This window comes from Aythya fuligula, chromosome 13 (genome assembly GCF_009819795.1).
Source record: "Aythya fuligula isolate bAytFul2 chromosome 13, bAytFul2.pri, whole genome shotgun sequence".
Taxonomy (NCBI): Eukaryota; Metazoa; Chordata; class Aves; order Anseriformes; family Anatidae; genus Aythya; species Aythya fuligula.
This window is the reverse complement of record NC_045571.1, coordinates 12,617,538-12,642,033: the sequence shown is the minus strand read 5'-3', so window position 1 is coordinate 12,642,033 and position 24,496 is coordinate 12,617,538. Positions and strand designations below refer to the sequence as shown.

At 40.4% G+C, this 24,496-nt stretch overlaps 1 protein-coding gene across 2 annotated transcripts in view; it reads left to right on the top strand.

Moving 5' to 3' along the window:
• Positions 1-10,269: 10,269 nt before the first annotated feature.
• The window catches only part of KLHL13 (kelch like family member 13), a 72,725-nt gene continuing 58,498 nt past the window's right edge, over positions 10,270-24,496 (top strand). The window contains exons 1-2 of one of the 2 annotated variants that reach the window (XM_032196023.1): positions 10,270-10,360; positions 19,626-19,690. The gene's annotated coding sequence lies outside the window, so the exon portion shown is untranslated. Of the gene's footprint in view, positions 10,361-18,190; positions 18,515-19,625; positions 19,691-24,496 lie in introns of those variants that run through there. The other variant, XM_032196022.1, reaches the window with a different exon arrangement.

Genomic DNA, 24,496 nt, shown 5'->3' with positions numbered 1-24,496 from the left:
ACCTCCTTAGAGAAGTGTGTTTCATATAGACTCAGGTTATGCAGCCACAATCTCTCTTTACGTTTAGGGATTATCTATAATACCTTGTCCTTACAGCAGTCCTCATTGAAATATAGTTTACTTAGGAAATACATGCAGTTCAGCCCAGTCAGCGTCAGGCAGAGATTTGAACAAATGTCACGGGAACATGGTCCATATTTCTGCAGCCTGCCTGGGAAGACACAGCAGGATGCTGGAAGGGGCTTGCAGAACCACAGGTGAAGAACAGCAATGCATTGGCATCAGCACAGTGTCCAGACATGTAATCCTCTCCCTGAGAATATTCTTAGGTGACTTTAAAATAAAGATTGAAATTGAATTGATAAAGTAACTAACAGACAAAATACATGTGCTCCTATCAATATGAAAGGAGAAAGGAAGCAAAGAGGCAGAGCAGTCCATCTGGTATAGAGAAAATCAATTATTTCAGAAGTACGGTGGAACATCAAGTGTACAGTGAAACACTGAAGTTTGTCTTTAATGTCTTTCTACTTAGCCGCAGGCTAAAATTCAATAAAAATTCAGATGCTCTGTATTAAAGAGCACATGAACAAGTGCGAAGGATGCAATTTTCCTCCTCAGAAGAGACTCACAGCACAGCACTGCATTCAGCCCAGGGCTTTTGGGATCTGCCTCTGGGTCACTGCATACGAACTGCACAAGGAGATCAAGAAGGGGTTTAAGAAACTTGGCAATGATGCATTAAGATAGCAGCTCTGAGGATGGACATGGGTATTCTCATTCAATGAGAATCCTCATTTCATTTTCCAATAAGCTGATTCTTCCTGGCGAGAGGCACATTGCCCTACTGGGGTGCATGGGCTGGCCAGGAAATGGAGCTGGGCAATAACAATTATAAAAAATGATGCTCTAAATTTCTCCCTCAGTAAAAAAAGAGGTAAGCTTTTCAATATTTTCAGGGAGCCCTGCATGGCACAGCATGGTTCTAAGCATTCTAGCAGGCTGGAAACAGAGGAGGCTGATGTCCCCCTTAGTGAACATCATCCCACATGCTTGGGTGGAGAGAAATGACTTCTGCAGCAGGGCTTAATGGAGGTGAAAAAATATACCCAGGAAGGATGAGTGGACATCACTCTCCAGTAGGACCCTCTTTTGGCAAGGGATTGCACGTTGCAAACTGTGCCCCTGAGGGGAAATATAAGAACAATTTCCTTTTCCCCTCTTTGCCTGGACACCTGGATTAGAGCTTCCCTGGCACCAAAGGGATTGCTGGAGAGCAGACATCCAGGATGCCTGAAAGGAAAAGGAGGATCTGTATCATAAAGCCCCCTGAATCCCCAGCTGTGCAGGCTCCAATCACTGAATAAAAAACGCTGTCACAGAGCCCAGACAACAAAACACCAGAGAAAAGACAATCAAGTCTTGCTTCTGTGGCTGATTTTAATGGCACGAAGATGAGCACTAGCTGTGCTTTCTCATCAGGCACTTGCAACTGTCTCCAGGATCTTTTCAGGGATATTTTGAAAATGCCTGATCAATAGTTTAATGGAAATTATTTTCAACAATGTGTTGAACCAAATGAAGCATGGCTTCACTGACCCAGTCATCCTGTATATTTGTTTTACTTCTGATGTTGTATTCCATGGGGCTTGCTCCTGTACACTATAAACAGGAGCTATATTCACAGCCATCATAGCTCTGCAGCTGTGACCAGTGTTAAATAATGAGTTTCTAAAGCAATTGGCTGGGTTTACCTCTAGTATATATTGTGATGCTGAACACCTATAATTTCTCTGCCAATACTGATGACCTGTAATTTACAACCCCCATTTAATGCTAATTCATTTTGTCTCATTGAAGGGAGAATTGTATACTGCTGAGAATTTCTGCCAAAAAACAGAGAATCAAATTTTTAAAATTAGGAGACTATTTCCTCCCTGGCAGCAAAGCAAGCAGGGGGTTTACAGGCCCAGAGGCACAGTGAAGAGGGCCCATGGTGATCAAGATTTCTAGAAGCATTGACAGTCTTTGCTGTGCCCCCTTTTTCTCATACACAAAATGTAGCTTTTACATCTGAGGAGAGGAGGAGCTGAAAATGTGTGTAAACAACAAAAAACATCCAAGTCAATAGGTAGTAGATGTGCCTGCCAAGCAGCTTTTCAGGGATCTTCCATCATTTCTTATCTTCTACCTGGAAGAATGACCTAGCAATGTGTACTAAGCTCATATATTCAGGAGCTTTTGCTCTTTCTTTCCCTACATGGCAATACACTTTATGGGAAATTGAACAGAAGTAGTGAAACTGTGATATTTTGGAGTGATTGCTGCTGTTTATTGCAAAATGTGCCCATGAAATTAAGCCCATATTAGACAGCTCATAAAGGGAGTAAATCTCTGGTCAGAACAGAAATCCCCAGGCAGATCTTGCGGAGTGATAGAGCTGTTCAGTGTCTGGGCTGTGATGCTTATGAGTTGCTCATTTCTCTTCTGATGTGTGTTATGTTGTATTTTTGTTTGTGACTTTTACCTCATTTCATTTAGTTGGGCTCAAGGGAGGGGGTCCTTAAAATTCAATTCAGTCCTCTCTGGTCTTGCAAATCTTGGTCTTAACCAGTTCTGTGTGCTGAAATGTTCTGCTACTGCTAATGTAAAAGATTGGATGGTTTCTCTGTTTTTCCTCCACAGTCAATACCTTTTTGCTAGTCAGAAAGATAAGGGCATGGACTCTTAGTTCAGTCACAACTCATAACTAAGGATTTATATCCATACAGATTCTGCATCCTGTAACAATAATATGCCCTTTTCTTGAGGTTCTGATCCTGTGTGCACCCTGTGATATCTCAGTGGAGCAAGCATTTTTTTGTGATTTATCTCTGAAGAAATAACAGCAAATAAATAATTCACTGCTGCTCCTGCAGTCCAGCTTTGGCCTTGTAGCTGTGTCTAAATCTGTCACTATTTTTTGCCTTGGGGTAGGAGAGCATTTAAGTTTAACAAGTGCTCTATTGTTTTTAGGAACATCTGAGGAGGCAATACATTTTGCCCTGTGGCAACTTGAAACTTCTTTTTGAAGTATCACTTTTGGAAATACACACTGGATAGTCCTGTATTGTTTCCATGACCTGGCTCAGGAGCAGTTCAGTGTGTACTAAGCTTCTTTACTAGTGGGTCAGCTCAGCTGATTAATGAGAACTTCCAAATCACTGACAGTTACTAAATTTGCTCCACTTGGAACCATTGAGCTGTTTTTGCTTGGAGACAGATTTGTTAATGTATTTCCTGGCAGCAATCAGTAATTTATTTTATATTGATTGTAATCTTTAAGTGGAAATTAACCTAAAGATGGATTGCTTGAGTGTAAGAGTTATTAATTGCTGTGGAAAGACTTAGCTTACATTCTAGGGAACAAGAACATACAGTTGTTTGCTTGTACTGCTTTTGTGATGTTAGAAGTAACAGTAGGTCTTCTGCTAGAACATAGCTATACTGTGTCATAACCACCTTTGATCAGATCTTGTGCACATCAGCAGCACTCCAGAAATCAGCATGAGTGTTTCCAGAAGACAAGAAAAATCTTGCTTTTAATCATTTGTTCATGATACTAAAAAGCACAAATGACAGAAGTCTGTATCTTGCTTTGATATCACGTGAGAAACGATAATTTAATAAGACGCACAGGGGTTGTTATTTATTTATTTATTTATTTATTTATTTATTTATTTATTTATTTATTTATTTTTTACCCTTAGTGCTCATGTAGAAGGAAACAAAGATGTACTGCTTTCTTCTATGGGAAGAAATGTCCAGATGCCAAGCTAGTATGGGTTATGCCATACAGCTTGAGCAACGGATTGCACTATTCTATTACTTCATCCAAAGTCACTGTTTTCCCTACTGCTCCAGGGGAAATTCTATACATAAGCCCCATATCTGGCACAGGCCATTTTTCCTGTATCCTGCTGAACTCTGTTGGCTGGAGCAGAGCTTCCTCTGCTGGTGCTTGTTCCTTATCCTTCCCTACCTGTGGGAACAGGAAGGGAGGTGAAAGTTTGCTTCTTTATCCTTCCTTACTCCTGGCAAGACAAGGAGTGTTAAGCTCCCTGTTTCCTCTTTTTAAGTAAGTTTTATGACTCAAAATCAAGATGATTTTACTGAAGTTTGAGAAAAAGAAAAAAAAAAAAAAAGAAGTAAAAATTCCTCTTGTTCTTAAAGTCTACCTGCAGTTATACACAAGGAATTGGTACCATTTGCCAGTGAGGAACAAAGGCATATAAATGTGCTATTACAAACTGTTTAGCCTGGAACTAATCTATAGTGATGGAAACAGTTATCTTCAGTGACTAGTGATTCCGTGCAAAAAAAAAATAATAAAAAATCATTTTGTAGTTATTGCCCAAACCAGAAGAACAGTGACAAATTGTAGAAGACATTGATTAGCCCTGGATTGTTGTTGGCTCTTGGAACTTATATATGCTAAAAAATAAAGTAATTATTTAATGAATGATAAAGCAACCCCATGATAGCACCTCAAAGCTTAATGTTTGCATGTTTTGCTATATAGGTATTTAAAGAAAAAAGCTAGTACATAGTACATTTTGGAAATGTGTATAGCTGAACCTGAATATTGTTTTTTGCTCTTTTCCTTTGACATTTTTTGGAGCATTTCTTTACTTGCTTCACTAATTGCTCAATAATGAAAAAGTGTTACATTTGGATATTTTTCCCAAGACAGTAAGTTGAGATAGAAAGCAAAACCCTGGAAAAAGGAGCATGAATATACAAGTCTGGCTTAAAAAGTCAGATAACTGAAACTTTCAACTTGCTGAAAATCTATGATCTATGTCTCGAACTCAAATGCCCACCCCTCTCCTTACTGTCTCAGAAATTAAAAAACAGAGATATGCAGAGAAACAATACAACTCAGAAATTAAGTAGCCTGACTACTCTTTACAAAAATATATCTCAAAGACAGCAATGAAAGAATTTACAAGAAAATGCCTTTATGACTTACAAATAAATGTTATTGCAGAAAAACACCTGAGCTGCCAAACAAACAGCTTGACTGAGTCCTCTGGCACTGCCTACAGCTTTGCAAAGCTCCCTGCCTCGGCTGACCAATTACCAGTCATCTGACAGATGCTTTTATTATGATAGCATAAAGAAGTCTATTTTTAAAATATCTGTTCCTCCAAATCTAAAATTCTGCTTCATTGAGATTAGCTGGAGGAAAAAAAAACATGAGGAACTGTAAAATGACTTTGGAGGAAATGAGCAAGCTTCATTGCTATATATTTTCTTTGAAAGAATTCCTTAGAAGTAAAGGAAAACTATGGCCAGGGACTGGAAGACTGCAGTTGATAAAGGCTTGTTATTTGTCAGTGCTTATGTGTCCACGGAAGTCTTTCAAAACACTGAAGATGAGGAAGTCCTTATTGTAAATGTAAATGTTGCAATCTTACAAGAATTTGCAAGACTAAGAGTGTAGAACATTTTGTTTGTCCACCATACTAACTTGTAGACTATGCAATGGACCTCTGGTGATGAAAGGAAACAATGGTCTCTCTCTTCCTGACTTTACTCATTTATACAAAGCCGATATAAAAACAAGATCCACTGTATTTCTTATAAAGACTAGCTCAATCAGCAGTCTTATTATTTGTGACTTAGAAAATTGTATTAAAACATCAGTGTTATTTTTACTTTGGCCTTTCATGTTCACAAATTATAGAGGTTACTTTAGCACTAGACAATTTAAGGATGTAAGTGGTGCATTTAGGTCAGATACTGTCTTAATAGCTATGTTAAATTTTGCAACTACTCAAAATTCCTGAGGCATTTAAACCTCAGATTGCACTGGCTGTCCTTCTCTCTGCCAGAATGTTATTTACTGACTGTACTCCCTGCAGAACTCTCCTCTGATTTTCCCATCCTTCCTTTCACTCTTTTCACATTTCATTTATCTTTCCAAACTCCCAAGGTTTTGATCAATTGTATATTGAACGTTTTTACTTTTTTTTTTTTTTTTTTTTTTTTTTTTTTTTTTTTTCCACACATGTTGAATTTTAATGCTCGGTGGCCAAAATAATTCCCCCTTCCTACATATTTTAATATCTTGACTGTTTCTCTCTAGTGAAATGCTCCATTTACATTGAAAATGTTTCTCTGAGAATAGCAGTGATATTTATGCTGATTTGTTCCTTGATCTCTTGCATTTTTGCCTGGAAGAGAAGGGCAGGCTGTCAAAACAGTGTGTGATTCTCTGCTGCCCCAATACTGTCATTTCTGTGGTGGGAGATTGTACCAACGGCTAGGAGAGGCAAGATGTTAAAAGTGGTATTAAAAAAAAACAAACAGTTGTTAGGTTGGTGTTTTACCCCTGTTGCACACGAGGAAATGACTGTGAATGGTAAAAAAGGCTGAAAATCAAGGCTTGCACATGAATAGTTTTTCTGTATTGTAACTGTCATTTAAAATGCTAGTATTGGACAGCACAGAGCAGGCAGATATTTCCTCTTCTAAGGACAGAGGAAAACTGTGATACATCTAGTAGTTTTGTGTGGTCAAACATGAAATTTCAAACAAATTTCAAAGACATTTCAAATATCTTTTGCACCAAGCTTTAATATATTTTTAGTGTAATTTATTTTGAGGGCATGTCTACAAGATTGCATACAAGTCACCCACCCACCCAGCTTATAGTTCTTTCTCTGCCCTAAAGCACCAACCTGGAAGGTTGACACTTCCCTTTTTCCACTTTGGGCACCAAGCTTGCTGCAGTTTGCACTTCTGGATTGGGGCACAGCCTCTCCTTGCAGGAAATACCTGGGAAATGGGAGAGGCACTTTCATGCTGGACTTCCTAGAAAATGTCTGCTGCTTCGCGACTGCTGCTGGAAATGGAGATGGAGCAGGACACTGTGGTGTCTGCCTGTGAGAGCTCCCCTGAACAGGTGTAAATATGGCTTTTTATTCCAAGTTAATAAAATGACTTTGAAAAAAATGGCTATGCGGGATTTGCTGTGCATTAGTAGGGACCAGACCAGTCCATGAACTTTGCAAATATGATGAAAGATGTGCACATGGATGGAATCAAGATGGCTATAGCTGTGGGTGAGGGGGAAAGTTGAGAGCTTTACCAATACTTGAAAGGGATGATTTCTTAATGGAAAATGTTTTCTGTGTTTAGCGATTGACATACATGCACCTCATCTCTTATTTTTTTCAGGCTGTTACTGTGGCATGAATATGCAGATTTACTGGAACGGAATACTTTCACTGCAGAGAAAGCATGACGAACGTGATCCTGAAAGTAACCGTTTTCCAAACTGCAGCACACAAAAATGCCAAGAGGGGAATGGGAAGCAAAAGCAGGGCTCATGGACCACATGAGCTCACTTCAAGACCTAGTGGCAGAGAGATGCCTCTCTATCTAAAGCATTGCCCTCGGACCACTTGTAGAAGGGGGCCTGGATTGTACAGTTCTCTTTGGCAGTCAAAGCAAGTCAGAACAGCTGGGGAAGGGCTGCTGTAAGTACGTGTCTGTGGGTACTTACACTGGAACTACTTACATGCTCAAGCTAAGTTCACCTGCAAATATCTGCAGAACTGTGAATAATGAATATACCTTGTCACAAGCAATTGAAGCTTAATAGAGCTTAGTTCCTCTTCCACCCAAGTTCTGCATTCAGCTTTATAATAGACTTTGTTATATTTTATGGCATATGTTCAGAATGAGATGCTTATAGCTCAGGTGCTGGGTATGAATTGTTTTTTCTTTTTAAATAAATCAAGTAAAATTTTGGAAGGAGAAATACTCTTGCTTAATGGGTATTGTTCTCTTTGTCTAATTTGTAATATTAATGCAAAATGGCTGTAAAGTGAGTATAAATGCGGTTGTCTGAACTGGTAGTTTTGTTCATTCCTTGTACTGCTGTTAGATGTTGAAAATATATACTGTGACAATAAATTGTGCTCAATGCAGTTATCAAATGTCAGATTTGTGTACTTAGAATGCTTTTTTTTGAAAGGAATTTCACTATTTGTAGACTTTAATAGGAAGCATTTGTGGTTACAGTGTGGTGGTAAAGTCATGTATAAAGGACTTACCTTGCAAGTAGTTTTATATTAATAAATTTGTGTATTTGTCTTGTGTCATGTTTATAGTTTGAGATGACAGAGAGATTCTGCAGCAAATTTAAGTTGAATTTCTCACAAAGAAATACATAACAGAGATATCAAAACTTTGTAGAAGAGTGTTTTAGAATAATTTTATTAACAACAAAATAACATTTGAGCAGCTCTACTACATGCAATTTCAGTAAGACTGCATTTCACAAGAAGTGTGAATCCTTAGTGACAAAACACAGGTTAGATGAACTGAGATTTTCAGCCCTTTGCTTTCCTTGCTGTGCTGTGGTCTCCTGGGGGTTTCCAGAGGAATTTTCATGGGCCTTGGTGCCATGAGGCCCTGCATAAGCCTCAGAAAACTTGCCTGGTGTTAAGGGTGGAACAGCTAGAAGAACACTGGAACACCTGATTTGTTTGCCAAGTCCTTTGCAAAAAAAAAAAAAAAAAAAAAAAAAAAAAAAAAAAAAAGAGAGAGAGAGAGAGAAATGAGAGAAAAATGAAATGAGATCAAACCTGGGCTGTAAAAAAAACTCACCTTCTGCCATGTCAGCAAGCAATGAGGGTCAGAAAGTTTCTGTGTGGCTAGGAATGTGGGATCGGCTTGAAACTTGGACAAGAGCCTGTGTTAAATGTGCACTGGAGACACTACCTTGCCTTGTGAGTACAAAGAGCTGCAAGAGCTTTGTGTTTAAAGGGTATGTGCTTTATAACTACAGTCTATTTAAAACGTAGATTTCACTTTCTTTCTAATGGAGATAAGTAAGGAGAAAGATGAAGAAGTCACAATTACAAGCCATTTGTAAAACACTGTGAGTAAGCATTCCCAAGAGTTTTTCTTCTATTTGGGAACATTTGTGAGATATCCAGCGTGTTACTGTCTCAGTGTCTTTTCTCAGCAGAGATGCTTTTCTTCCCAAGTTTTGTGAAGAGAAGTAGAGATAGGTATTGGCTTATCAAGGGGTCATTTTCATGGACAGAAGTCAGAAAATATATACACAAAAAATGCTTTCTTCTTCAAGCGAGACACTGAATTTCTTGTCAGCTTGTGTGTAGTGATAAGTTGGTTTTCTGTGCTGAAGGTTGCCTCAGTTGATGTTAATGATGTGAGGAGAACAGAAGTGAACATGAAACTATCCATAGCAAAATCCATTAGTTACTTGACTAGAAATGCTTTCCCTCTGACCCAGATGATGCTCTGCCTTTAACAGAACGGCTTTGAAAATTTCTATATAAAAGACAGCTTTAAAAGCAAGCAACATTGGGGATGGGCAACTCTCAAATGGTATGGCATGTTCTCAAATTTTGCATAACCTTTTCTTTAAGCTGACATTTTTCAAGACAAAAATAGTTACCAAGCTGAAGTTACAGAGCTGCCATGAGGAGCCATGCTACAGCTTCATAATTAATTTTGCATCAAGTTCTGCCCTCAATTGCATTGCTGAAATTCCTGTATCTTCATTAGGGTTGACTGGGTTTAACTAGGGTGTTATTACCGTAGGATTACCTAGAGTCAAAAATTTGCTGAGTGTTGGGGGTTTAGTAATTGAAGCTGTGTTTACAGGAAACAATACAGGCAGAACAGCAGTCCCCAGATGAGGGCCACATGAAAGAGAGAATTGTGCTGTGAGGAGACTTCACCATACTGCAGCGCTACAAGAGCGGGTGAAGCAATTCTGAGCTTTCCAGCACTACATGCTACAGCCCAGAGAGCAGCTTGGGACTGTCCTCTCACTCGCTAATAAAGCTGATCCCAAATTAATCCCCATTGGAAGCTATTTTTGGACACCCATCGCTCATATTAGCTGAGCTTCGCAGCGTGGAGGCACAGTAGCACTCATTAAATAGGATTTTTAACTGATTCGGGGTAACTTTTACACGGGCACGCTCCAGGAGAACACACAGCCGTGAGGGACCACCACAGAGCCCCCTACCCCTGCTGCCACCTCCTGTCACCACACAGCCTCCATGACCCCGCCCCCTCCACCGCCCCTCCCCTCCCCTCCCAGCTCCTCCTGCCTCTCCTTCCCCCCCCTCCCGGCACCGCTGCCGTAGGCGCCTGCGCCGTGTCCCGCCGTGTTGGCGCGGGCCGTGACGTGCGGTGCCGGGAGGCGGGGCCAGGCGGCGGCGGGCGGGCGCGGGGAGCGGGGCCGCGCTCCCGGGCCGCGCTCGGGACTTTGGGAGCGTTGCGGAGCGGGGCCCGCGGCCGGGGCCGGGTGGGCGGCCGCGGCTCGCAGGTGAGGGAGGGGAACGTGGGGGACGCTCCCCGCTTGTCCCGCGGGGCTCAGGGTGGTGGTGGTGGGGAGGGCTTTGCCCGCTGCGCTGCGAGGACGCGGGGAGGGGAGCGCCGCTCGCAGCCGCGGGTTGCGGGGAGGGCGCTCGGTTTGCGGCGGGGGTCGCTCGTGTGCCCTGGGGGGGGGGCTGCTGGGGTGCTCAGGAGGGAAAGGGGGGAGTCCCTTCGGCTATCGGGAGACCCTGCGAGGTGCCGAGGGGGGAGGGCTGGGGTTGGGGGGTGCGCGGAGGGGGCAGAGCGGGGCTGCCCCCGCCGGAGCTGCCCTTAGCGCCGGGACGGGGCTCGGGCGCTCCGTGCGCCTCCGAGGGCTCAAAGCGTCTTCGATTCGCCTTTCCCGGCGCTCTTCTGCGGCCCCGGGGGTCGTTGCTTCCCCCCCCGGGGTTCTTCAGCTCATCGGGGGTGCTGTGGGCTCTGAATAGGGCTGCTGAGCTCTGGGTGGAGGAAGGGGTGTTAGGGGTTGTTTCTAAGGTGCAGGCATTGGGGATGGGGATGTAGCTAACTGTAGGTTGTAATCAACTTGCTGGTCTTCTCTTCACCCTACTCGCGTAAAATTTAGGCCGAGAACTGCTTTTATTAGGTCCTGTTCAGGACTTTCTATCCTCATGAGAAAAGAGCGATATTAATTTGAGAGCCTTGGGCTCTTTGTGTAATTCAGGAGACGCTAGGTGTGCATCAGTTTTTGTATGGCGAAGGTCTCTCGAGCTTGACTGTTCTGAGCGTTAATGAAACTGATGGTGACTTGGACTTGCTGTGAAGTGCTCATCAGCAATATCTCCCTCACCCATTTAAATATGGCTCATGAATTTGAATAGGATGCCACGGAGGAGTCTTCCTTATTCTTTCCCCAGTGAGCTACACACAGAGATAATGCTAATGAAGAACCTTCAGGGCGCTCTCCCCACTTCTCTGATTTCACGGTAAAGCCTGTTCTGCAGTCCCACTTAATGCACTGCAGAGTGGTGATAGTGAAAAGTTTGGATGGTAACTAGGGCTAAATGATATCTGGAATGCACTTCTTATGATCTCTTTGATTCTGTGATTTTCAAAATTGTGCTTCTAAACATTTTCCTTCACTTCTGAAGTTCAGAAAATTGCAGTGCGCTGCCAGCACAAATTAGCATGCTGCTCTGCTTCAAAGAAGCAAGACTGTTTCTTGTGAGCATTGGCTCAACACCAGGTGTCAAAAATGAATTAGAGTGACTTTGCCCAAGCCAATATTTTTTTTATTATTTTTGTGTTTCTTCTGCAGTTCTGCAAAAGGTTCACTAAGCTCCAAGTCATCTGAGGTCATGGTTCAGCTGTACCTGGTCTGTAGCAGTAATGGTGTCTTGAGGAATTTTGCTGCTTGTGGTCACACCGGCACAGCTTTTGGTGATTCCCAGACATGAAGCAGATCAGCAAACTTATCTGGCTAGAAAACAAGGCTTGTAACAAACAAAACTCTCTGATTCAGTTTGCGGTCCTGCAAATGATGGGACGGCGTGGCCTTGGGGAGATGATGAGCACTGGGCTTATCTCAAACAGCCTGTGAGGCTTACTTAACACAGGGCTGAGTGGGGCGAAGCAGGGAGGGAGGATGTTCAGCTGATACCGCTATAGAAGGCAGTGCATAAGAGACTGATGATGAATCCTTCTTTAAGCTGTAAGGGGACTCAGAGGGGAAGTGAAATGTAGCTGCTGCAGAGAGGGCTCTTTTACTGGCGTGTGAACTGGCTAGATGCATGGTGGGATTGGGCACACAGTAAAACCTTGCTTCTTTCCTCTGAGTTGTAGTAACCTTAAATATCTTTTTTCCTTCTATTTTGCATCAAGCTGATAAAAATGCTGGCAGTCCTTTAAAAAGAAACAAAAAACCTATACCAAACTGTCTCACTTTCAGTGTATGTCAATATACTTGTATATAGTTCTTCGACAGTGGAGATCAAGCCCAGGATGCCTGGATATAAAGGCATAACCTCTGTTTACAGGGGCTGTATGTTCTTACTGTGGTCCAGCTATTAGAAAGGGGTAACTAGTTTACACTACAAAGAAACATGTTGGTAGAGACTCCACCTGAATTTGCAGTGTGTTCTCCTAGAAGTTTCTACTAGTGTTACTATATCACCTCCACGAACACTATAAACGAAGTTGTCAAAAATGTTCTTTTTCATTGTTATAGTGCTGAAGTAGCTGTGATGCTAAATACATTTACTTTTTTGTTGTTGTTAGTCTTTTACTTGATATATCTGTGCTGGCAAAACTTTCTGAGAAACTGTAGCGTGGCAAGATTCAACAAATGGAACTATTTGTTAAATGCTAGCTGCCTCAGAGAGAAGGGTTTCAGTGTTTGACCGTTGCACTGTATCAATAGTAGAAAATTTTTCTAATGACTCTTAATAGCTTGTGAAAGTTGACTTAGATGGCCCCAGGCTAGGTTCACATGGATAGATGTCTTTATCACAAATCTGGCACGGTGTTTATGGGTGTCAGTGTGAGTGGGAGGTAGGTAAGAGCTTAAATGGATGGGGCAACATATGTTCTGCTTCTCTTTCAAGGTTGTCTGCTCTGAACTTTTTAAAGATTCTCACAGCTGTATTTCGCTGTCAGAATACCGCATGAAAACATGTGTGGTTTTCTTTCAACTGTTTGTGATGTAGTAGAATTCTTAAAATTGGGAGATTAGCACTGCATGGAAATCTTCAGAAAGTTAGTATGTAAGAAATTATGAATAGTATATTTGCCATCTTTAAGCAAAGGGTCTTCGAAAAACTAGGGGGTAATAAAGAAAGGTTAGATAATAGTCTCTGGAAGAAAAAGGCATCCTTTCAATGGATACTCAGGATAAGAGCTGCTTTGTAGACTTGTTGTTTTCATCTGAATTATTTACATAAAGCATATTTGTGTTTTGTCTCCAAGGGTTCTACACAGTAGTAGCTGTTTCAGGGTGAAAGCACGCTTATGCTGCATAATGAAGATTGCCTGTATCCTGTGTCAGAAGGGAATGACAAGTGAACTAAGCTGTGGGTGCCTTGAGATGTGAGATACAGGGATTTTTAATGTGTGACTTGATATTGGTGACAGGAATGTTTCAGAAGTGGATTCTTGAAGATACCTTCTGGATTGTGAGGTAGGAAGGGATCTGTGTGAACCCAAGAAGAGCTTGCAAACTGGGACAAAATTTGCATACAACTCCTTTAATTGGCTTATGTGTTTCCAAAGATTAATCCAAAAAAAAAAAACTTGAAAATTTTCCCATAGTCAGTGTACTATAAAGAACTTGATGCCTATTTTGAGAAGCTATTTTTAAGTGAATACGATGTATTAATTTTTCCTGGAGAATGCAGTAGCTATGGATTTTTGGTGTTAGTTAATGTTTTTGCTTTAAACTTGCTGCAGGAAATAATTCTTTTTGTTTCATTTTGTGGAAACAGTGATTTGTTGTAAATACAAATGATGCTGGTCATATGATTTCTTGGGGCTTTTGTTGTAAGTTTTTCTTTGTGATTGATGCAGCTGCTTGCTGATGTATTCTATAGATGTGAAAAATGTGAGATTTGTTGGCAGTGCCAATTACTTCATTGCCCATTTCTAAAGCTTTTTTGCTTGGTTGTTTTAATAGGAAATATTTATAGTGTGAGAATGCTTATGTACAGGTGAAAGTAGAAATGAAAATAGATAGTAAGCAGAAGTTTTGATGTCAAAGAAATTCTCAGATTTAGCCCCATCTAGTAGTTGCTTAAAGTTTGTGGATAGTTAATAACTTTTCCATTTCCATATTAAAGAGTATCAGTCTCACATGCATTTCAATCCAGTTCAATTTTCCTGATTATTCTCTAGGATCTTCATGTAAGTGGTCTGTTCTGTTTCCAAGTTGAGTGAGTTTCATGTGCATTTCATTAGCATCATGGAAACCTTGATTCTTTTGAAGAAGTGACCTTATCTAGTAATACTAATTTAAAATATCCAGCCGTATGTTAAAAATTATCTGAAATATCCAGCAGGTTTTTACTGTATCGGCACAAAATCTAGCTCTCTAAAGTTGAAGCTCTATTTGTTTTATGTAGTAATGTATTCTATATGCGTACATAATTCTGTAAGACACAAATGCCACATTTTCACTTCTTTTGTTAATTTAAAATTTTAAGACTTATTCATGAGTCTGTTAAGGATTGAAAAATTACCAGAAGATACATGCTCAAGAGCTAAATCTGGTGCTAGATACTTCGGAGACAGTTTGGTGCTGCAGGTACCTTACCAGATGCTACTTTGTGTGATCCCGCCCCTGGCCTATGCTGCAAACTGTTGCTGCACCTCCTTGCAGAGCTAACGCTTGCGTGTTTGTGGGATGATTACTTTCATGCTGCTTATCTCATGGGAAGCTAACTCAGTAAGTTTTTTATCAGCTTAATTCACCCTGTGGCTACACCTTGATATCGCTCCCACAAGTAGAGCAGGAATGATGTGGCTGGAGGTGAGTGGAAGGGAGGCAGGACTGCTCCCAGCGCGTGCTGGGGCTGGAGGGATGCAGCAGCAGGCAGCCTGGCGGGACCGAGGCAGTGCTCACACCTCCAACTGGTCACATCTGCAGGTGCCTTTGAAGAGGTGTTCCTCGAGCTGCTGTTCTGAAGCTAGCTAGCTAGCTTTCTACTTGCATAGGAGCTGAATGATCCGTGTAAATATTTTACTGGAGGCCTGAGTTGACATGAGAGCATGAATTCACTGGAAGACGGGAGAGGGAAAGCTGTTGTCTGTGAGGAATCAGAGCGCTGGCCTGCGTCCTGCTCGTGAGGAGGAGATGCGTTGCTCGTATGCCTTGTCAACTCTGGCTTCTCAGCACCTGGCTTTCAAATACCTTCACTATTACGAAACAGGCATGGTTCTGGGCAAGTTTATGGCTGCCCACAGATTTTGAATAGAAGAGAGGAAGTGAGTAGCACATCCGTTATTTAAAGAAAGCCACGAGTGGTGCTAGAATCCTACGCGCTTTGGCACATATTCTGTGTTTTTTTTAGAAGTTGATTATCTACCGTGGGTGCCAGAGTTGTAGAAGACATTAATAGTTTATTTCCCCCTTGTCTCCACCCCAGTCATCTTTCAGCTCGTTACTTGTTAATAACTTTTTATGTGGTAGCAACTAGAAGTTACAAAATAGATACGTAGTCCTATTGCTGTTGCTTACTACTAGTGCTATTACCTGTTCATATTGAAAGCTTTTAACAAGAACAACATTTAACCAGTTTTTCTCTCTTTGCTGTTGAACTTGTAATTAACCAGTCATGAAAAATCTAAAATGATGTTAAATCTAGAATTTCAAGCTGGACTTTTGTGTCCAATATTCTGAACTTGTTTTTATATGGCACTAAATGGAACTGAAATATTTCTATCAAGGCATGTGCCCCATGAGAGAGATTTTGTATAAACTAAGACTTGCAAGTTTATGCCTTCATACAATGAATTTTGGATTAAATACTTCAGCCACAAAAGAACTGAAGGCTAAATCTAGACAACTAAGCAATATTGAATTCGATTTACTAGACTGCTCAAGTAGTCTTACATTTGCTTTCTCAGTGGCTATGCAAATCAGACCAATCTCTTGTGGCTAGTCACACTTGTCATGGAGAAGTAAAGGTAAAGTGAAGTGTTCACTTACTCTTTTTAATTAGATATGGGCAGTATAAAGCACTGGCACCTCTAATGACAGAAGGGTTAGTATTGGGTGTTACGTAATTCAGGTGGTGCTTGGTACTGTATTTTCCCTTGTCTCTGAAAATTTTGTCTTTCATGTCCAAACTAGGAGTTTTATTATTTAAAGGAGAGCAGTAATGACATAATTGTGATAGCTGATATCTTGGAGGTGGTGGAAAAGTGTCATCAATTCAACCAGTGATCTTACTGATGTTGGTGATATCGCTTTCTGTGGGAAACTCTGCCTCAAATCTTTGCAAGTACACTAATTTATTTTGTCAGGAATGGATTAACTTTTCTTAATGTAGGGCTGAACACATGGAGGAGTTTGCAGTGAGTCTCTAAACTAACTGTGATAAAACTTCCCTAGTGTCTCCTTTTTACAAGATGACAGTGGCCCTGAAGTTTTTTTTCATCATAATTCCTTGCTTTTTTATTAATAAAATTTTCTTGTTGACCTATGTGTTTAATTGTATGGACTTCTAGGAAGCTTGCTATTTTTGGTTGATGCTAAATTTAAAGGCTTTAATACTTGCCTTTTTCTACAAATATTTTGATCAGTAATGAAAAACTTTTTTTTTTTTTTTATGAGTACATCTAACTTAGGGTATTACTATCCTCTAATTTTTTTTATTGTAAAAATGTTACTGATTAAGAGCCACAGTGATGGTTCAGGACCTTGAATTCTGTGCTTCACATATGCAGAACAAAAAGGCAGTTTCTGTTCCTAAATCTTATTATGCTTACTTATGTCTTTCTTTCACCTGTTATTTTTGTGAGGTTTGTGGGTGGGGTGGACACAGGGGAATAACAAAGCAGTTAGCATTGTAGGCAATATCTTGCTAAGCATGCAGTCTAACTTTAGAATATTGTGGTGTCATTTTTGTGCTTTAAAACTTGTAGGCTGAACTCGACTTGATGGGCCTTAGCAGCATCTCATCTTCTTTCAGGGACAGAAGCTTACGTGCAGTGTTAATATGCAGCTCACGTGTCTGTCCCTGCATGTGGAGCTCTGCAAGTTAGCTTCTCTGGGAGCTAGGTGAAATTGTTTCCCTGGAAAGGGCTGAGCAAATGTATAAGCAAGACTTGCCCTTCTTTTAAAATGAATTCTTTGGATGATGATAAGTGAGCCAAGAGACCTAGTTTCTTTTGGGATGTGGGTAGAGATACCTTCTCTGGGTTTAGACATTTCCAGGTTTAGAAGAGTTACATGTTTCATTTAGGGGGCTATTAACCTTACCTCTGGTAGTTGAGACAGTTGTGAGCTCTTCTGCAGAATGACAGCCAAAATAAACTGGGGTGGTTTGAACAGCCCAAATAATCAGTCTTTTATCTCTTGATCCTAAGTAAATAGGTTAGAAAGTACTTAAGAGAAGCTCAGCTGGTAGCCTTCTGGCAGACAGCAGTGACCAGCAGCTGAGGGTGATGAGCTCTTCTAGGGCACAGCTGTATCAAGGAGGAGATCCAAATCCAGGGCAGAGGTTCACAAGCTAAAAGGATGCTCAGCAGGCATAAATGTGGCTTTTCCACTGCAAATAATCCTATAAACCCCTTCGGAGTCCTTGTAGGGAGCATCTGGTTAGGCTATAATGGTCTGCTGGTGTGGTGTACAAACTTAAACAGGCTATAGTGCTAGCATGCCTCTTACTGTGCTGCCAGGCTCGTGGGTGCTGTGGGACATGGTGCAGGGTTGCTGTGCAGCCACGTCCTGTCTTCCCCATGTGCACACAAAAGAGTCCATACTATGGTCATAATCAGCTGCCTTTAGTAGTTTAGGTTGTTTATTCATTAGTACAATTAATGGTAGGAGGGAGTTGGCCCAGAAAATGAGACTGCAAAAGAAGAGGTTGCATGGCAACACTATGCTCCTGCACATGGAGTCAGGAATAAATAATGGTGGAAAAAGAAATAGGAGGAGGAAAAAATGAGTGGGCTGGAGGAAAAATGCTGTCTTTGTATTGACTTTATTGTTTCAGTGCCATCCCAGATGTGTCTAACAAGTCTGACGTTGTTCTAGTTTTTCTTTACTGAGGGCCCTTCATAAAGACCTCCACTGTAATGCGTGTATGTGTCACTGGAGTAGCCTGACACCACTTTGCATAGATGCAGGTTTATGTGAAATGCTCAGACAGGATGGTGGGAAGCCTGGTTCTTATGCCCTGTTCTTAGGGGGCTTCTTGCCAGCAGAAACGACTTTCTAATTTCTTATCTTTCTGCTTTCCTTCACCAAAACAAACTGTGTAGTGCTTTGTGATGAATTGTGTCTGTCATCCCTGGCACATTAATATTCCTTCAGTTCTGGAACATGGGTCTTTCTGATGGCTGCCATGCATAAATGTGTATCTGTGAAAAGCAAACTAATGCGTTTAAGGAGGGATACCAAAAGGAAGCAAGTGTCATGAAATAAGACGGCAGCGGTTGATCTAATCTTCAGGTAACTCCTTTGTTTTAGTACAGGACATCCAGTCTTAACTGTTTTGTTTCTTTTCTGTTACTGCTGTTTAATGAGTAGCTTTCTATGTGATTTTGTTGTTAGTATTGTTTTAACTAGATGAGTAGCTTTGCTTCAGGTTGAGAAGGACTTGTAATTGAAAAAATGTTTTTATGCTTTCATTGCATTGTAGGTGTGACTCAACTTATTGATTCTAGCTGAATATGAGATGCCAAATGTAATGCTTTAATTATTTTGGTCTTCAAAGAGAAGAATCAGAGAAAGCAAAAGCAGGCAGCAATGTTACCAGTGTTTCCTCACTCTGCATTAGAATGAACAGAAAAATAAAATTGCTGCCATTGCAAATGACAATACTGCCAACTGTTCTTTGCATTTTGGGGTGACTGGCTGTTTTTCAATTGAGTACACGATCTCTTCCGCATTACAAAAAAAAAAGCAGCATCTCCTCTCAGCTTCTGTTCTCCAGTTGGTCATTCCATGCAGAAAAATGACTTTCAAATGGCTGTGAAACTTCTTGCTGTAACTTTGTACTGTTACAGCTCTGTTGTAACCTATACTTTTTTTTGAAAGCCCAGACAGATAGTTTCCTGCTGTAATAGCAACCATGAGTTGAATGTATAAAAAGCATGCCTGGTTTAGTGATGTGTTGCAAGGTATTACTTCTCCTAGGTCTTCTGGGGCTTATGTGCATTTAATGATTTATGTAAAATGGTGGTTCTTCTGAGATGCACAGAAAAACTGACCAATTTAGAAGCAAAAACTGTCTCTGACACCTTTTTCTTCAACACTACTATTGAAATTAATTTTTATTTGCAGCTGTGGTCTTGCAGAATTGTGTATGAAATACTCTGTATACATGGAAGAAGAGCAGGACATGACAGTAGTGAGTTTTATGAACTTTCCCCGCAGGCAAGAAGTGGGGTTATCCAATTTTCCACTCACAGTGGAGATAGAGCTCAAAGAGCTGTATAAACCAATAGTTAACTCTGTGGGAGATGAAGTACCCTGCAGTTCTTTCAAATAACATCTACAATGAATAATAGTGTGCAAAGGTGTGTGACATTCTTTTTTCTCTTCCTGAACCTTGTTCTAGATGTCAAAATTAACCTGGACTACTTGGGAATGGCGAAACGTAGCCCTGGGATCCTGCCATGAACAGTAAGAAAATTGAGATGCTTTGTGTATGCAACTAATCTTATTTAAGTGGCTAACCCCCCAGTGAAACTGTTCCTGTTCAATTAAACTATACAATGCGTTGTCTAGTTACATTAGGGTGGGTGTGCTCCCAGCTTTTCATGTAGTGAAGAGTAAATCAGAGTAAATCAGAGGTATGGCTTGTTAGGGGAGGACTCTGGGAAACAGTGCTAGGAAAGTCTCTGCAGCCAGCAGGAGCGCCATGAAGTTAGAGTTGGTAGCTGAAGGATGCTTTCCTGTAATAATTAACTGTGTTGTGAGACTCCATTTTAATCTAGTATATAATTATCTTGAGACTCCATTGTGGCATGATATCTTGGACACACAGCAGCTTGAAATGTGACTAGACAAATTAGTGGAAGAAAATAGTGAATTGTGGAGTGCTTAAAAACTATTTTCTGGATGTGGTTTGTGTTAAAGGCCCTAAACCACTGGCTGATGAAAGCTGTTAGAATGCAGTCATGTTGTTACTTTTGCTGCTCGTGAGTTGTCCACTGCTGGACAGGAAGCTTGTTTAAATAGGTCTTTGGTCTGACCTTTCATACCTGATTTTTGTGTGGCATTTTCCTTATATGAAGCATTTGTTAGATGTTGATTAAATAGCTTATGTGTCCAAGAAAGTAAGCACCTTTAGAGATAATCTTGAGTGTTGATGAAAATATTCAGATATTTTTGTAGTGTTGGTAGTCTGAAACTTTCTAGTTTGAAGGTTATGTAGGTGAATATTTATGTATCTGTATTCTTTAAGTAGTCTTTTCCAGATGTTGTAATAGGCATCCTTAAACTGATGCATTGAAAAATTATTCTGCTGAGTTTTCCCTGGCACAAAATAGATGATTTATGAGAGACTGTGTGGGTGAGTAGCATGCTTGTGAAGTGTAAATTTCAACTGAGCTTGGTGCTGTTGACACTATGTGTCAGCCTTTACTGGGACAGGAATTAGAAGGCTTTTGTATTGTTGAATATAATGAATTGAATAGATATAATCAATTGGAAATGAACAGCTCTTGTATCTAAACTCTTCATAGCAGTTTAAATGCTTAACATCCAAATGTTCAAAGCAAAATATGTTTTCATTTGTAGAACTCTCTGACCATGCCATGTTTAATCCTTTCACGAGAGCAGTTTTTACATAAGGCTTTCAAAAGCTGGTGAATATATTTGCAGCGTTATGCAATGTTAATACCTTAAATCTCGGAAATCTCCCTCAATAAGAATGCTGTAATTGTTAAATTATAATCATGGATCAAATTATGTAGCATTAGGTCATTTATCAGAACAATTGATAATGACGGAGGAAGCTGTTTAGTGTATGTGCGAAGTTGTGTGTGCAAAACAAGGAGGTATTATTAAAACTGATGGACGTCAGCTTTTTTCATAAGTTTTTTCAGCTTAGCTGAAAAGGATATATGTATGCATTTTTAGATTTATGAAATAGAAGATAGGTTTGAAAGCTTACTAGAATGTGGCGAAAGCTTTAGTTTTTGTAGTCACAGACTGAGTTAAAGTTATGCTGCTCTGAGATAAAACATTCACTTACTTTTACCTCTTCTATTTCGCAAGCCTCACTATTTAAAAGGTAAATATGTGCACGACGTTCACTGACATTTTCTGTGATCAGAACCTCATTGTTACCTGTGGAGTTATGAACAAATTTATGTTATATCAGAATAACCCTGCTTATAGTTAAGAAGAATTTTAAGGATGGAAATGATTCTCTTAGCTAGGATATCTCAAATAGTCTTGATTGTGTTCTCTGGCTCTTCTTTTGAGGTGTTTATTGGTGTCAAAATCTTGACTGTTGTACTAGTGTTCAAGGTCCTTGTGTTTGGGAGATTCTTAAAGTCTGTTTCAAAGACAAGTACCTTTGAAAACCAAACCTCATTTCTGACATTAATTCTGTAATGTTAGAGAAATAACTCTGCTGCTAAGCTAAATTACTGTTATGTGAAGTGCATCTTATTCAATTCTCATGTCATTTGTTTGGTTTATGATAAGCCAGTGAGTGATGGGTGTGCTATATTGTGTTCTAGATAGCCTTATGACCTAGTGTTTCCTGAATTGTATCAGTTCAATGGCTGTGTTGTCTTTTTGAGGTACGCTTAAGACAGCTGTTAAAAGCAAAGGAAAAGCAATGTCTTTAAGTTGATCTGCAGCCTGGTGTTCTCTTAGCTTCCAGCTTTACCCATTAACAGCACTCCAGAATTAATAAGCTTCCTGATGGTGATTGGTGTTTGAAATCATGCTGACTAATGTGGCCAAAAGTGTTTTTTCCCAGGCCTTTATTTGCATATGTAGATAATTTTTTCAAGGATGTGGTTTAGATGAAGCCTGCAGGTAAAGGATGTGGCTGAATAAAGTAACAACAGGTGGGAAGGCTCAGTTTAGTGGAGAGTGATTCCAAGGTGGCTCATCACATGGGTACTTGAGTGCTAGCTTAAGGAAATACCAAGGACTTAATTTCTCAGTGAAGCAGGTGACTCTGATACTCTTGTGTAGAATGTAACAGAGGAGTACTGAAATGTTTTCCAGCAGAAAAGGGGAAAGCAAGTTTTAATGTTCTGAGCTTTTTTGTTTTTACTGTCAGCTAATTTATACTGGCTACTTGAAAGCCATTTTTTTTGAGGACTGGAAGACTGCAGACCACTGAAGTGTGCATTATTTTACTAGGAAGCTTCCCAGAATTTGAACTCCTGTTATAATCGCTTGGTTTCAGTCTATTGTAAAACTAGCCTTTTGATTTACCCTTCCAGAACAGTATTTAATTGGTAACTGTGAGTCTGTGGCATATGCTCTGCAGAATAGAGCTCCTGACAAATGGAAGCAGTCCTGGTAGGCTAAGAGGCACTAACTCCACGCTTTCAGGCCTTTTGAGAGAGAACTAGAGGTAGGTTTTTAACAATGATTGTAATCATGGGGGCAGTAGCCTGCACCCCCTCTACTAGAGGGGTGACATGGAAGATGCTTTTTGTGTAGTCTGGACATCCACAAACATGGATGTGGACATTACCAGCAATAGGGACCTGCTCCCAGTTGTGCCTGTAGTGACAGCAGTAGGAGGAGAACAGCCTTTTAGGCAGGTGTCATTGCCTCAGCATCCAGGCACTGTGTGTAATGCCAAATGATGCTCGGAGCTGCTGCTCTGGGTGAAGGTGTTTGGGCCACGGGCAGGAGAGAGCGAGCAGTGCTGCTGCTGAATTGACAAAGTCCATGTGAGCCCAGGGGTTATTAACCTGTCAGCTCTGGCATGGAGCTGGCATGTTTTCACCAGTGCTTTAGTGTGTTTTTGGACACTGGTGCCAGCTATCTCCTTGCCCCCTCCTTGTGCTGGCACAATTCCTTGTCACTGCTGTGTGTCACCTGCAGCCTCTTCCCTGTCCCCTTTTCCTTTGGTCCTGGTTGGGGATTGCTGCGTGCAGAGCTGCCTTCTTACAGCTCAACCTAACAGGAGAGAAGTTGATTCCCTGGTGTTGGATTACTCTAATTGCTGAAGCTCCTGATGTGCTCCTGATATAGCTTCTAATATGCCATAGTACTTATAGGCAGCCTGCTGCCTCTTTGGTGCTGTTTTAAACTGCAGATGTTTTACTTGAATGCAATTTATAAGCAGTGTATTAATGATTCTGTATTCTTCAGAGAACTATTTTTTCTTGTTACATGCATGAACAGCTATGCTAATAAAGCTTGCTTTTTTTTTATATAAATAGCACTGAAGACTTCTAAGCTTGTGTAAGCATGCTGAAGCTTGATTTTTGTTATATGGTGTTGAAATATGTTGAATAATAATTTTGTAAAACATTTTTAAAGTATGCTGACAAAGGACATTATGTAATTGAAGTTAACGAGCATGATAGCATCACTTTTGGTGGGTAAAACTTTTTCACTGAGTGCAATTAGTAAATTTCTGTTAGTATAATACCTGTTCTGTTACCTAGTGTTGTATTTCATCAGTTGACAACTAATTGCTTCCTTTCTGACACATGGTTTTTCAAAATGCAGTACCTTGATTGACTGCAATAAATTGGTAACTTCTGTTGTATGTTCTGTAGGGTAACAACAGCGGTTTCTTTTGTGTATAGACTTATTTTTTTCTTTGAAAATATTTATGTATAATTCCAGTTTGTAGATGGAAAATAGTGATGATTCTCCTTGTTAATTATTGATTATCAGGGGGTGTTTTATAATGATAATGCCACTTCCAGGTAAAGGAGCTATGGTACCTGTTGTTTAAAAAAAAAAAAAATTATCATGAAAACTTCCTCCATGAAACTATTCTACGTCTTACCGTAAGATAAAAATACCTTTATAGACATAGATCTCTCTATATTTAGAATGAGAGTCTCTTACATATCATCTCTTATACAGAGATTAAAACCATTCTATGTGTAAGGGTATAGCTCAATGTCAAATTGAGTCAGCTGCTGCCAAAAGGGACAATACTGCTTTCTTCATCTGCTCCTTATACAACTGCTCAGCATGTCTGAGAAGGTGCAACTGGCACCAGGTGAGTGGGATTATCTTGCTTATCTCATAGGAAACCGTTACTTGTAATGGAGAGTGGTTTTCTGTTGAATTGTGCAGCTAGTTGGCTTGTTAAATTGGGCACAAGTTAGGTGACTACTAGTTAGGTCAGACTAAGTGTAACATGGAACTGCACTCTTAATTAATGTTCCCAGGCTAGAGTTTAGCCACTTGCTCCACATTTGTCTTGTGTTTTTCAGCAGTTCTGTTTCGTTATGGGTTTAATCTTCATTCTATACTGTGCTAGAG